The sequence below is a fragment of the Amblyomma mixtum genome, chromosome 3 (genome assembly GCF_055824585.1).
Source record: "Amblyomma mixtum isolate Tamu chromosome 3, ASM5582458v1, whole genome shotgun sequence".
Taxonomy (NCBI): domain Eukaryota; kingdom Metazoa; phylum Arthropoda; class Arachnida; order Ixodida; family Ixodidae; genus Amblyomma; species Amblyomma mixtum.
Genome location: NC_143014.1, coordinates 351,465,113 through 351,478,449, shown reverse-complemented (window position 1 = coordinate 351,478,449; position 13,337 = coordinate 351,465,113). Strand labels below are relative to the sequence as shown.

The window sequence follows — 13,337 nt, the reverse complement described above, 5'->3', positions numbered from 1 at the left end:
CAAATTTACATGGAAATCCGATAATTCAATAGAAAGTGTTAGCCTCGGGGAGAATTCACAACCAGTTCAGTTGCCGGATTGTTGACTTGTGCTGGGGATGCACTACGCCAGATCGGTAATGTGGCAAACCTCTGCACATGGAATAAAATGCTTAGTCGTGCGCAGACTTTACGCTTTTACCAAACTCATTGTGTGCATCAACTATAATTTTCAAACATTTAACACTGTTCAGCATTTTTCTTGACCTTTGTAGTAGCTGCGCGAAGCTGTAATCTAAGCAGACTACCATTAATGTTCTAACCATAACGCTGCATAATGCTCCAAAAGACTCCATTAGTCTTTTGCTTTTGTGAACGTCCTGAAAATGTGAGAGTATTATAAGAAACTTAAGTCGAATGTTCAAGTCTCCTCCCGAAATTTCGCCGCCGCGGTGGCTCAGTGGCTATGGTGCTCGGCTGCTGGCCCGAAAGACGCGGGTTCGATCCCGGCCGCGGCGGCTGGAATTTCTTTGGAGGAGAAATTCTAGAGGCCCGTGTACTGTGCGATGTCAGTGCACGTTAAAGAACCCCAGGTGGTCGAAATTTCCGGAGCCCTCCACTACGGCGTCTCTCATAGCCTTAGTCGCTTTGGGACGTTAAACCCCATAAACCAAACCAAACCTCCCGAAATTTCGTGTGACAGCCCTATTGAAAATACTGAACGTGGATTCTGCGTGCCTATCTTTGCGTGTTTATTGCCACGCACATTGTGACGATTGAGCGAGGTCGCAGAACGCGAGACATATTTCACACAATTTGCGCAAGCCGAGCAAGCTCGCAAATGCGACACATCTGTCACATAAAGTGCGCAAGCCGCGTAAGGCTCGTACAGCAGGAGACATCCTCGCGTGATATGCGCAAGCCGGGTGGGGCTTCCAGAATGTCCGAGAGCCAAGGGTGAGTCCCAGAATGTTCAAGAGCCTTGTCTGGCTCACAGAGCACTAGACAGTGTCAAATGGAGTTACCATCATGATACCGATAATACCTTGCATGGCTGCAAGGCTCCTACATCACTGCTCAACACGTTACGCCAATGCCCTACCTAAAGGCCTCCTCACCTGTCTGTCACTGCCTCATTCAGCATGCATGTTGTGAGATAACAAGCTTTGCAGCAATGGTGCTTCGTGGGATGACTCTCATGTGTGTAGCATGCTTGCAAAAGGACATAGATAAGGTCACCTTAACTGGCTTTATTAATGCCACATCCCTCATGACGGGTGCCACACAGTGGCTAAACAATTTCTTCAGCTTCTCCAAGTCCAGCAGGTTGGCGTCTTGATCCAGGTTCTCACTATGCAGCACCTGCAAAAAGGTAGCAGTATATGCAAAAAAATTCAGTTAATTTGTTTTCTCGAAATTCCAGAAAAGGGCACAAGTAGTTCTTCCATTAATGAACTAATGATGATTTCGAAAAGTATCAGGTTTGAAATACAGACATTGAAAAACCCGACTCAAGCACGCAGGCTGCTCAGCATCAAACCTGCACAAAATCTAATAACCGTGTCACACAGGCATTTTGAAGGCTTTCAAATGGCCATCAACTCAGTGGCACTTGAATGCAGCTAAATGGGCATTTCCAATAGCCACAGAGTCCCTAGAACAGTGTGGACATATATCAAGATTTTGAAGGCTTTTCAGTGGTAGAAATTTGCACTCAGACATGGAGCACTCACAACGTACACTAAGGAATAAAATCAAAGCAATTTAATCGCTGAAAGAATACTCAACATGAAATGTACAACTTATTTCACTGAAAAAAAAGAAGGCTGGCCACAAAACACTGCAGCAAGCGTATTATCACTGTTGCCAATAGCACAAAAACAATGAATACCACCTTTTCAAAACTGCGTGAGTGCTACAACAGCTTCCCAGCAAAATTATCAACTGTGACAGTGGCTCCACAGCAGTTTGGTGCGAGATGATGAAATATCTCTACGGCGATCAAGTATTCTGTGTAGCAGCGGCATAACTCCCGAGTTGAAGTGCAAATCTCAAAGCTCAATCTCCCACCTTAACTGTTATCTTTAAATACATATTTAAATTCATTGCAGCATGCTGCAGAAGTATGTGGTCAGATCATTCGAGAGGATACCTGCAAGCTATCTCAGGAGACGAAAGATCTGATGAAGAAACGCCAAAGCATCAGGACGTCTAACTTCAGAGATAGAATAGGACTAGGAGAGCTATCGAAGTTAATTATAAGTGCAAGGTAGCCAACATAAGAAAGTTTAACATGGAGAAAACCTAGCATGCTCTAAAGCATGGAGGTAGCCTAAAATCAGTGAAGAGAAAACTAATCACTGGTAAAAACCAGATGTATGCGCTGAAAGACAAAGAGGGCAATGTCATAAGCAATATGGATAAGATAGTTAAAGTAGCCGAAGAGTTCTACACAAATCTCTACAGTAGTGAATGTAATCAGAAGGTTACAGAGAGAGGCAGTAGAGCACAGCAATGAGACACCAGCCAGTAACGAGGGAGGAAGTAAAGAAAGCCTCAGGAGCAATGCAAAGGGGTAAAGCAGCTGGTGAGGATCAGGTAACAGCAGATTTGTTGAAGGATGGAGGAGAGATTATGCTAGAGAAACTAGCCACCCTGCATACGCTTGCCTCGTGACCACGAGCGTATCAGGAGCTTGAAAGAATGCGAACATTATTTTAATTCATAAGAAAGAAGATGTCAAGGACTTGAAGATTTACAGACCGATCAGCTTACTATCCATTGTCTACAAGGTATTTACTAAGGTAATCACTAATAGACTCAGGACAACCTTCGAATTCAATCAATCAAATGATCAGGCAGGCTTTCATAAAGGATACTCAACAAGAGACCACATTCATGCAATCAATCAGGTGATAGAGAAATGGGCAGAATACAACCAACCCCAATATATAGCCTTCATTGACTACCAGACAGCAATTGACTCGGTGGAACCACAGCTGTCATGCAGGCATTGTGGAATCAGGGTGTAGAAGAGTGTTATGTGAAAATATTGGAAGCTATTTATAACGACTGCACAGCTACCATAGTTCTCCATAAGGTCAGCAATAAAATTCCAATAAGGCAAGGTGTCAGGCAGGGAGACACGATTTCACCAATGCTATTCACTGCCTGTTTACAGGAGGTATTCCGGGGCCTGAAATGGGAACAGTTGGGGAGAAGAGTTACTGGAGAATACCTAAGTAATTTGAGATTCCCTGATGGCATTGCCTGGCTAAGCCACTCAGGATATGAACTGCAAAGCATGATGAATGAGTTAGACAGGCAGAGCAGAATTGTGGGGCTAGAAATGAACACATAGAAAACCAAAGTAATGCTCAACAGCCTAGCAAGGGAACAGCAGTTCACAATTGGTAGCGAGGTGCTAGAAGTAGTAAGAGGATATGTATACTTAGTGCAGGTAGTGACCGCTGATCCGGATCATGAGAGGGAAATAACTAGAAGAATAAGAACGGGGTGGAGCGCATATGGCAGGTTCTCTCAGATCGTGAAAGCCAGTTGCCAATATCCCCCAAGAGAAAAGTCTAACACAGCTGTATCTTACTGGTACTCACCTATGGGGCAGAAATGTGGAGGCTAACAATGAGGGTTCAGCTTATTTCAAGGACAACGCAGCGAGCTATGGAAAGAAAAATGATAGGTGTAACGTTAAGAGATCGGAAGCGGGCGGAGTGGGTGAGGGAAAAAACGCGGGTTAATGAAATCCTATTTGAAATCAAAAGGAAGAAATGGGCTCGGGCAGGGAATGTAAGGCGAAGGCAAGACAACCGCTGGTCCTTGAGGGTAACAGAGTGGATTCCATGAGAAGGTAAATGTAGCAGGGGGCGGCAGAAAATTAGGTGGGCGGATGAGATTAAGAAGTTTGCGGGGATACGGTGGCCACAATTGGCAGAGGACAGGGTTAATTGGAGAGACATGGGAGAGGTTTTGCCCTGCAGTGCGTGTAGTCAGGCTGCTGCTGCTGCTCATGATGATGATGATGACAGCCTGAGCACACCTACAAAGTAAAACTGTGAACTCGACCCAGCAGCACTTTACTGTGTTGAAAGAGAACAGGTACAATTGAATTACTGCATTACCTTGTTATCATTAAAAAGTACAGGGCTCTAAGGACTTCCTAATTTACATCGAAACGAATGGTTTACAGTGAACTTTCACGGATTACACTAACAGGCACTGAAAATCCAACACAGCTGCCCAAGAGAATATTAGGCAGCCGCGCTAGCCTTCTTTTGCGCTATGCTACCTGATACCAGATTAAGATTCGAGAGCAATTTACTCATACTCTAGCACTGGGATACGTTATGCCCCAGACTGATGCAGCTGTCTTACTAAAGGCAGAGAAGCTTTCAGTGTGGGTCATGTGTGCTGTGGCGTGAACACATGCACAGGATCGCCTGCTACCATTCAAGTCCTGTGTACACAAATGCAGGTGCAATAGAAAACCCACATCACAAATTTGGCTAGTCTGGTCGGCCAAGCATGGGCCAGCTGATAGCACAAAGCAGCAGGTGCGACACATACCATCATCGTCAGCCTGACTAGGCCCACTGCAGGGCAAAGGACTCACCCATGTCTCCACATTAACCCTGTCCTTTGCTAGGTGTGGCCACCATATCCCCGTACACTTCTTAACCTCATCCGCCCATCTAAGTTTCTGCCGCCCCCTGCTATGCTTGCATTCTTTTGGAATCCACTCCATTACCCTTAAGGACCAGCGGTTATGTTGTCTTCCCATTACAAGCCCCGCCCAGGCCCATTTCTTCCTCTTAATTTCAAGTAGCATGTCATTAACCCGCGTTTGTTCCCTCACCCACTCCGCCCCCTTTTGGTCTCGTAATGTTAGACTTATCATTTTTCTTTCCATAGCACACTTTGCTGTCCTTATTGTTTGGCACGTGTTTTTTTCTTTGTAATAAGGCATAAAGTATTATACATGAATTACCACATGGCATCCTCCTATGACCGCTAAATAATTTATAATCAAATTTCTTTCTCCTGCTGTATTTGTTTTGGTTTCGACAGCTGAATGATGGCTGTGACGTCAAAGCGAGGTTATTGGTCACGTGAGGCATGAAAAACTGCAATACATTTGGTACTTCTGGCTCTTAAGGAATGCTGGTGTCAGCGCTGTAGCGAATTAAAATGATGAAGCAGCGATTATAAGTGCAGTTTTACCACGCCTCACGTGACCTATAACCTCTCTTTGATGTCATAGCCATAGTCAAATTGTTCACCGAAACAGGATGGCAGAAAAAGTTGATTATAAATTATTCAGCGGTCTCACGCGAATACCAGATGGTGATTCATGCATAGTAGTGTCTTCCGCAGCATTATAGAGAAGAAAACATGCCACCAAGATTAGGTGTCTATACTCTTTTAAGCTGAACTCTTTTAATTAGCCTCCACATTTCTGTCCCAAAAGTGAGAAACATGCAGGCTAAAGAAAAGATTTCAGCTTAAGTACCAAAGTGGCTCTAATCACACGATGAAGCGGAAAAACTCTCGACACTTGAACAGAGAACAAATAGGAATACCAACAAAATTTTAGATTCTTGTAAGGCTATCAAGCATTTCTGAATATTGTAAACTGCACTTTCACACATACAGTACGCATGTATGCCAAGCTCACATTCAGTAGCCCTGTTTTCCGGCTGTAATTATCACGGTCTGAGCTCAGTTACAGATTTAAAACCAGCCAAAAGATGCAACACAGGAAAAGAGAAGAAAACAGGTTGTACTATCAATTGAATTTTTTGTGAAGGAAAAGAAGGCTCGCATGAAGATGCGCCACACATGACCCACACCAGCGAAAGGCAGGACAACAAATAACTGTCACTGATATACAAGCACGTCATCTAAAAGAGAAAATTCTTTCCGTTGAAGATTGACTAATGGCTTCGCTACTCATACAGCCATTGCCTTGGAGATATGCATCAAATACCTTACAGATTTGTTTACCACTTCTATACACCACTGAAGTGTCACAGAAATCAGGCGTACACACTGATGGGTCATCTTATGATTTACACTCACGACATTGGCACTGTAGTGCCAGATTAGAAGCTGCCTTCCCCCTAACGAGTTAGTGCTCACTCAGGAACACATTAAAGACACCTGCACATATCCCTGAAGTAGTTTCTTGCACAAGCTAGCGGAATGTGATAAACCACTTCCTGCAAGTCCTGAACCTAGTTTTATGGGATACCATACTGCTATCCCGGGTTTTAACAGCAGCGCAAAGGCCATCAACACAATGATTGGCGCAAAAATTACATTTAAAAATTTTCCCGACACTCGATTTGAACTCATGAAGTCTACACAAAGGACTCCATGATAACCGTTCTGAGGTGAATGGCAGTTCAGCCTAGCCTCTGGAATCTGTGCCAAAAAAAACGGAGTCAGCGCATCGCAATTTATTTCCGATATCAGCCAGTGCTGATGACAATTGTATATTTTGCTTTCTCTGGCTTATAAAGCTCCACTTTCAGAAAAAGTGTCGTCTTTGTGGTTAGGATGCGGAACTTCATCATCACAGGTCAACTTCAGCTTGCCATCAGTGTCCTTTTAATGCCTCAAAGTTGAACAATAGCTCCATTCATAGAGGAGGGCTGTGCATAAATTTCGACCACCAAAGATTCTTTAACATGCACTGACATTGCATAACACACGAGCAAATATGCATTTCGCCTTGTCGCAACGAAGCCACCACAATTCAATCCCGCGTCTTTGGGCTCAGTAGCCGAACACCAATGCAGTAGGCCACAGCAGCAGGTGAAAAACAAAAGAGAGCCCTTAATAGGCAACCTAACTTGCAAAAATCAACATAACGAGGGGTCACACAAGTAGCAGTGGACTAGGAAAATAAAAGCTACTTGTGTCGGAAGATGTCTTCAGTGCTTACCTCAAAAGCCTGCTTGCTTGCTGGGCATCCTAGCACCAAGTGAAAGGCTGGCACAGCTATACTGGAGAGCTTGGAAGAGGCATTGCTGGTAAAGCTATGTGGAGCTTGCTGCAAGGTAAAAAGACACATTTAACAGCAGCACAGTGCAAAAAATGGACTAGAATCAAGCATGTAAGGCAAAATGCAAGGCACAAAAAGGAGCCGGTCGCAGAATGGAACACGACTGTTTAACCACATTTCGAAGTGGGCCAGGCAACAAGAAATTCATAACCACGGCAGTCATTCACAAGCTAGCCTCAGACGAGACATCACTTGCATATCGATATCCAGCATCGTTTCTACAATACATGCCACCATTCAAAAGAACAGACCACAGCAGAACAATATTTTCAGTAGAAGGCTGGTTTGCTTCAAATTCTGCATGCGTCCCTCAATTTGAAATCTGGCATGATTAGCACTGATTTCACATTCTCACAGGTATGATGAATTAATAGTGCCAATTGCAGAAAAACCACACTTTTTCCTTTAACATCAAATAAGGTATTGGAGAGGTACCTCAGCATATTTAAGTCAAAGTCAGATTTATTTGCGCCATTGGTTATAATCATGAAACAATTAAGTTTATTCTTCGTACATATTAAAGGCTCAATTACCCTTAAATTTCACTGCAACTTCGGGATTTAGGCCAAATGGAGCTAGGGCACCTGTGTGCATTTTGCAGTTGTTTGTACCATTTCAGCTCCGAGCCAAAGTATGAAAAAGCGAATGCCAAAATAGAGGCGAGAAACTTCAGAGCAATTTGTTTTTATCTCACCGTTCTGCTATTCAAGGCTCGACTACACTGGCTCGGCTATAAGTACGATCGCAGCTGGATCATACGGAGCTTCGTACCTTAAATACACAATTTATAAAAGTACAAGTGAAATACAAGTGAAAGAGGAGGAAGCTCAATCCTAAGGCATACAGCTGAATCGCAGTCTACGTAGTTATACTGCTCGAGCGCTGTTACTTCAATTACAGCGTAACATGCGGCGAGAATGCAAAGCCCGGGCCGAAGATCTATTCGCGGGCACATATTCCATTCTCGGCGAGAGATGAATGGCAGTACGGCGGCAGTACGGCGCCGATATCGTGCACCCCGCGATCGGATCAGCTGTGCATATTTGCATGGCATACTGACCATGACCGTGTGACCACTGACACTACACGCGCATTCATGCCCGTGTGCCGCCAGCAAACAACCTTTCAGCGCTGCGTGCTGCCGCGATAGGCACTGCGTCTTCGCGTCTCTGTACTAGCTGTGTTGACGTGGCCAGTTGTGCGCAAAGGCTTTGAAATAATGAACAGGTTCGAAGAAAATTAACTTACCCCCAAGATGCGAGATGTCACCCGGGTAGTGGTCTCCCACCAGCTGCTCCGCCATGGAGGAAATGAGCCCCGCCGTCAGCATAGCGTTTCCAGTGAAGGCGCGCAAAGGACGACGCGCTATCCGTCGAGCCCGCTGACGCACGCTATAAACACAGGTTTAGCGAATTTCACTGCTGTCGGCACATCACATATCGGAAGAGTGACAAATGCTCATTCCAGCGATGGTTCACGTCCTCGGCACCACAAAGGAGGACCACGACCGACCACGACAAACGTAGCAACGCTGTCCGCCATGCTGTCCCTTCCCAGACGCTGCGTTCGTTGGCTAGCGCTTCGGCCAGTTCCGGCTTCCTTCGGCCCGTTTAGAAAGGCATCGCCTCCAGGCATTCCTCCAGGTCGTCTCTTTCGGGCTCTATGCTTTTGGGCAGTGCGATAGCAAAGGATTAAAACCAAATGAAACTTTCGTTACAAAAATAATTAAGTTCTTGTGCACATATTAGCATTAAAAACTTGAGAAATTTGTGACGCGTGGACGCATGAATATGCGTGTCGGTACATGCGTGCGTGCGTGCGTGCGTGCGTGCGTGAGTGGGCATGGTCTAGCGCGTCAAATCCAAAGCCTATCCGACATGCTGCATGGTTTCTGAGATCACCGCCGTGAGCTTCGCTTGTTTTCTCGTGCTGCTGCTGGGCGGTCTTGTGCGCCGCTGTTACTGTGCTGGAATCGCAAAAGAAGAAGGATTACCGGTGTGTGCTGCCGGTGGGCGCGCTCTCATCCAAGAGTAGTAGCAGCTCCCAATTAAGCGATCCGTCGGGGCATATGTGTTATGGTTGTCTGGTCGACAACGATAATGAGGTCAGCAGTGCGGTGTGTCGTTTGATGAGTCGAACCTTTCGGCCTATTGCTCTGCTAACTTCGTTGCAAAAATGCCTGGCTCATAAGCAGCGACAGTGGCCATTGTTTCTGTGGTGTGTTTCGATTACAAGACGGCGCCCTTCTACAGTGTGGCTTCCTTGGAAACTTAGTCGGCGGTGTGCCTGCAACGCCTGTCGCTGTCAGCTCAAACTGACCGCCTGCGAGCGCTGCCTTCTTTTGCGATGTGAACGGTGACGGGACACTTACTGCCTGTGGCCGGAGCTTATAGCAAAAGCGAAGAGTGTTTTCTGTGAAGGTTTGACGAAGTGCGTGTGTCAGTCTGGACCCTTAGCAAGTCATACGAGATGCGACATGCAAAAGTGGTCCACCAGTCGCTTCAGCAGAAAGGAGTGCGGATGTTTTTTACGTTACTTCAATCTAGAACTGCCCATGCAAATATTTCAACTCGTCTCTTGCCTAAACAGCATAGTAAAGAAGCTAAAGCAACAAAACTGCTGTTTCCATGCTGTATATTGATTCCGCACTCGTGCTAGAGGTGGGAAATATGTAGCAGTTATTGGCGGAGTTACAGCCTATGAAGCACGTGCAGCTTCATGTAACTGCAGGTTAGGATATGCGCCTTACTTGGTATTGACTTTGTGACCAGACATAGCCATTTGTCAACTAAAAGAAATTTTCTTGCTATAGGATTCTGCAGCATTATGTATGCTTCTGGACACTGAATACCGGGTGCGTCACCTCTCTTGAAAGCACTCAGATTTGTGTACTTATCAGTACGTTTGAGATGAGAAAATTTTATCAGCTTCTTTTCTTTATTTTATAATTAGCTACACAGCATGTTGCAAAAAAAATGTTTTCAGGAAAAGTATTTCAGTTTAGAGTAGAACAGTTCAACAAAGTTGTTTTGGGCATTCTGGTAACTTCAAGATGGTATTTGATGGCTGCATACAGACGCGCAAGTCAAACCTCAAAGGGCATCAAACTTAACAGTACCGCTGAGCTTATCCTTTCGTGCTTTTTATGTGTGTGTAGATCACGTGGGGAAGTTCAGTATTGGATGTTGGATTTCATAGTTCTGCTACAACTTTTATCTTCCTTTCTACACATGAAACATGACTGAACTTGATTACATTCCCCAAGCAAATACCTGACGCCTTACAAGCGTTCCTTACTGTGCACAGTTGTCCCAGTGCATTATATCCACTCATGTGCAGCACACTGTTGTGTTGCTCTTGGTCTCCAAATGTGACTCTCAGCAATATGATGGAATCATAGTCCATCCAGATGGTCTTTGTGGTAGTGCAAATTTCAAAACAGATTGAAGAAGAATGAAGAGTGTGATACTTCGTCATGCATCATGCAATGCTGGTGCTAATCAGGCAACATGTGTGGTATATATACTTCGCACATTTGAGATTCATTGGATTTGTTCTGGAGCCATACTGGGAATTAATTAATCGATCTGTGATTTGTCACTGAAATTGAGAGAGGGCACTAATTTCTGAACTTTTGACACCAACTGTGAATTCAAAACTGTCTTTTCATGTAGGCTTACATGGCTTTTTTACGTGTATGTAAATTTATGCTAATGACTTTGGAAATGGTTTTAGAAATTGCCTCGTAACATTCCTGTTACAGCTCACAATTCGCTTTCTGCACGTCATGTTTGATTGAACCTGATTATATCCCCAAGCTTGTTTGTTGCACCTAACAGACACTGTTGCCCTTTCAGAGTTATTCCATTGATTGACTCCTTTCGAGTGCAAGCAACAAATGGTTGTGTTGCTTCTGATTTCGAAATATGGCTGTCTGCATGACGGGCGACAACATAAATGCTCTGGATGGCTTTCATCATGCATCTATAAGATATCTGTAACTTTCAGAATTGGTTAAAGGAAGAACTGAAGGATGCTGTAAGAGTCGTTAGAAGCTTGTTTTTTACATTATTTTATAATGAACTTGCAATGTTGACAAGTTCTTGCTCAGTGTGCATGTTGTCATGTACAGGTCCCTGCAGTTTCGAAGGGAACCATTTTGCACTAAAAGATAATTTTTTGGTTATTTGTTTGCTGAAGTTGAAAATGATTAATGGGTACTTACGCCAAGACGAAAATTATAAAACAGCAAAACGTGAGCTTATTGCTCATTATTGAGAAGTAATCATTAACTGAATGCTCGAACTTTGTTTGCTTTCACCCTAAATGGGCCTTTACAGTCTCGACAAGTTGCTACTAAGCAAGCAAACGCACACATGGCCACACGCAGCCTCACTGAGCTTGCTCAGTGTGCACATAAGCACGCACAGCTTCGGCAAGCCCCCTCTCAGCACGCAGATGTCCACGCACAGAGAGTTGTCCACGAGAGTCCACGATTTTTTACACACAAAGAGTGTGCGTGTACGTCTTTCAGCACACAGTACGCGATCATGTACACACAGGACGCACAGAATGCGTACAGGTAACGCACAATTTCTGCGCATTCGTGTGCAAAATGAACGTGATCGTACAAAAATCACTGTTCTCGTGCAAACTCACGCAGAGTTTTTTCAATAGGGAGTGCCCTTGACAACCCAGAACAACTGTTAAAAAATATGTCATGATAATGCTCCAACAGTCTCTATGCTCGACATATTCTAAAAGTACGCGAGACACCTCCAGCTGCGTTTACAATCCAATATAAGTTGAGCAAAACGGTCAACTAAAATTATCTATGCAGAGTAGATCTAGTATGAAAATTTGCGTCTGAGCAGTACTGAGCAGTAAATATAAAGCAGTGGAGTGGCCCGGTGGCGTAGAAAATTTACAGGATGCATCCGAACGACCAGATGTTCACCTCGAAATGGTCTCTTTATCGTCAGAACTTCTCGGACGATGTAATTGGGCGTTCCGCAAAGAGTCTTCTTGCGCAGAAATATATAAGTTTCCATGAGCGACTGGAAAAAGAATCCAGTAAAACAGTAACTTGTCCCGCGAAGCCCTGCAGTTTAAACATTTGGCTCTAAATGACTGCTCACTGCAACACCCAAGCAAACGAGTTAACCCATGAAACTGAAATAAGCAATGGAATTTTCTCGCTAGTGTCAATTATTTGCTGCACTGCATTGCAGTGACAACACACACGTGCATGTGTTCTTTTTAACGCGAGAGCCTTAAGGTCCCGTTCTGCATAAGTTTCGGCGGCATCATCACTGTCGGCATTGTGAGCGAGAAATCTCCAGAGATGCAGCCTCAGTGGGCCACCTAGGTCATGTGACCCGGTGACGTCATTACAACCTGCCCGCCAGATAGTGAGCAAACTGACCACCGTGGATGCTGGCTGTAAATTAATGACTGGTCGAGACAGGCTCCTCAGGAAGAGTAACCTAGTTTGTACAAGCCCTACACGTGGCAGCACCTTCCATCGCAGAGCAGTGGCGCGCCGCTTAACCGCTGCACCCCAGCGCCAGGAGTGGTCTGAAGACTACAAATGATACGTAAATATAAGTGGAGAATGACCAATTCCGTATATATGGGCATTACCCATTAAGGCTATCGCATTTTGTGGGTACGGCAGAGCTAAAATGAGGCCTACAATTCTTCGTATGGCCTGTGTACTTGCGCCACTACATTTAAGATAGAAACCCACCCAGCCGAAAGGTCTAAACACTAGACAATAATGGACTGAATGCCAAACAAATGAAGCTCTTCACACCCGCCTGCAGCACACGTCAAGGACGATGCATACGTTGTTTTCATCCTCGAAGTAGAAGTAGAACCCTTCTATAGGCTTGTGATCTAGGTTCTTGTGGACCAGGATTTCTTTGGATATCTGCGCACAACGAGCCCAAAATATGAATAACAAGTGGACACGGTTTTACACATTACAGAAGTTCAGCGCAAAGGCAAGCAGGCGATACACTAAGCGGCACTGAAGACTTGCAGACGGGCATCATGAAAATTAATTACTTGAGAGCGAATCAAAGGCCAGCTAACTGTAGCTCAAGGTGGACAATTAGAATCCCATTATGAGAGAAGGGTTGACGGAGGGAGTGAAAGTAGGAAGAGAGAAATTAAACTTAGAATTATTTTCGTGTTTGTTTTACTCAACCACTAAAAGAGAACGAGGCGGTGTAGTAGTGCGCTTCGTATTAATTGCGATAACCTTAGGTTCT

At 44.7% G+C, this 13,337-nt stretch overlaps 1 long non-coding RNA gene across 1 annotated transcript; it reads right to left on the bottom strand.

The window, feature by feature from the left end:
• Window positions 1-1,213: 1,213 nt before the first annotated feature.
• Window positions 1,214-9,162, bottom strand: LOC149356366 (uncharacterized). The gene is made up of 3 exons (XR_016291634.1): window positions 8,311-9,162; window positions 6,943-7,050; window positions 1,214-1,340 (listed from the first exon to the last, which is right to left on the bottom strand). It is a non-coding gene; the product is annotated as an uncharacterized LOC149356366 (long non-coding RNA).
• Between the last annotated feature and the right edge of the window lie 4,175 nt (window positions 9,163-13,337).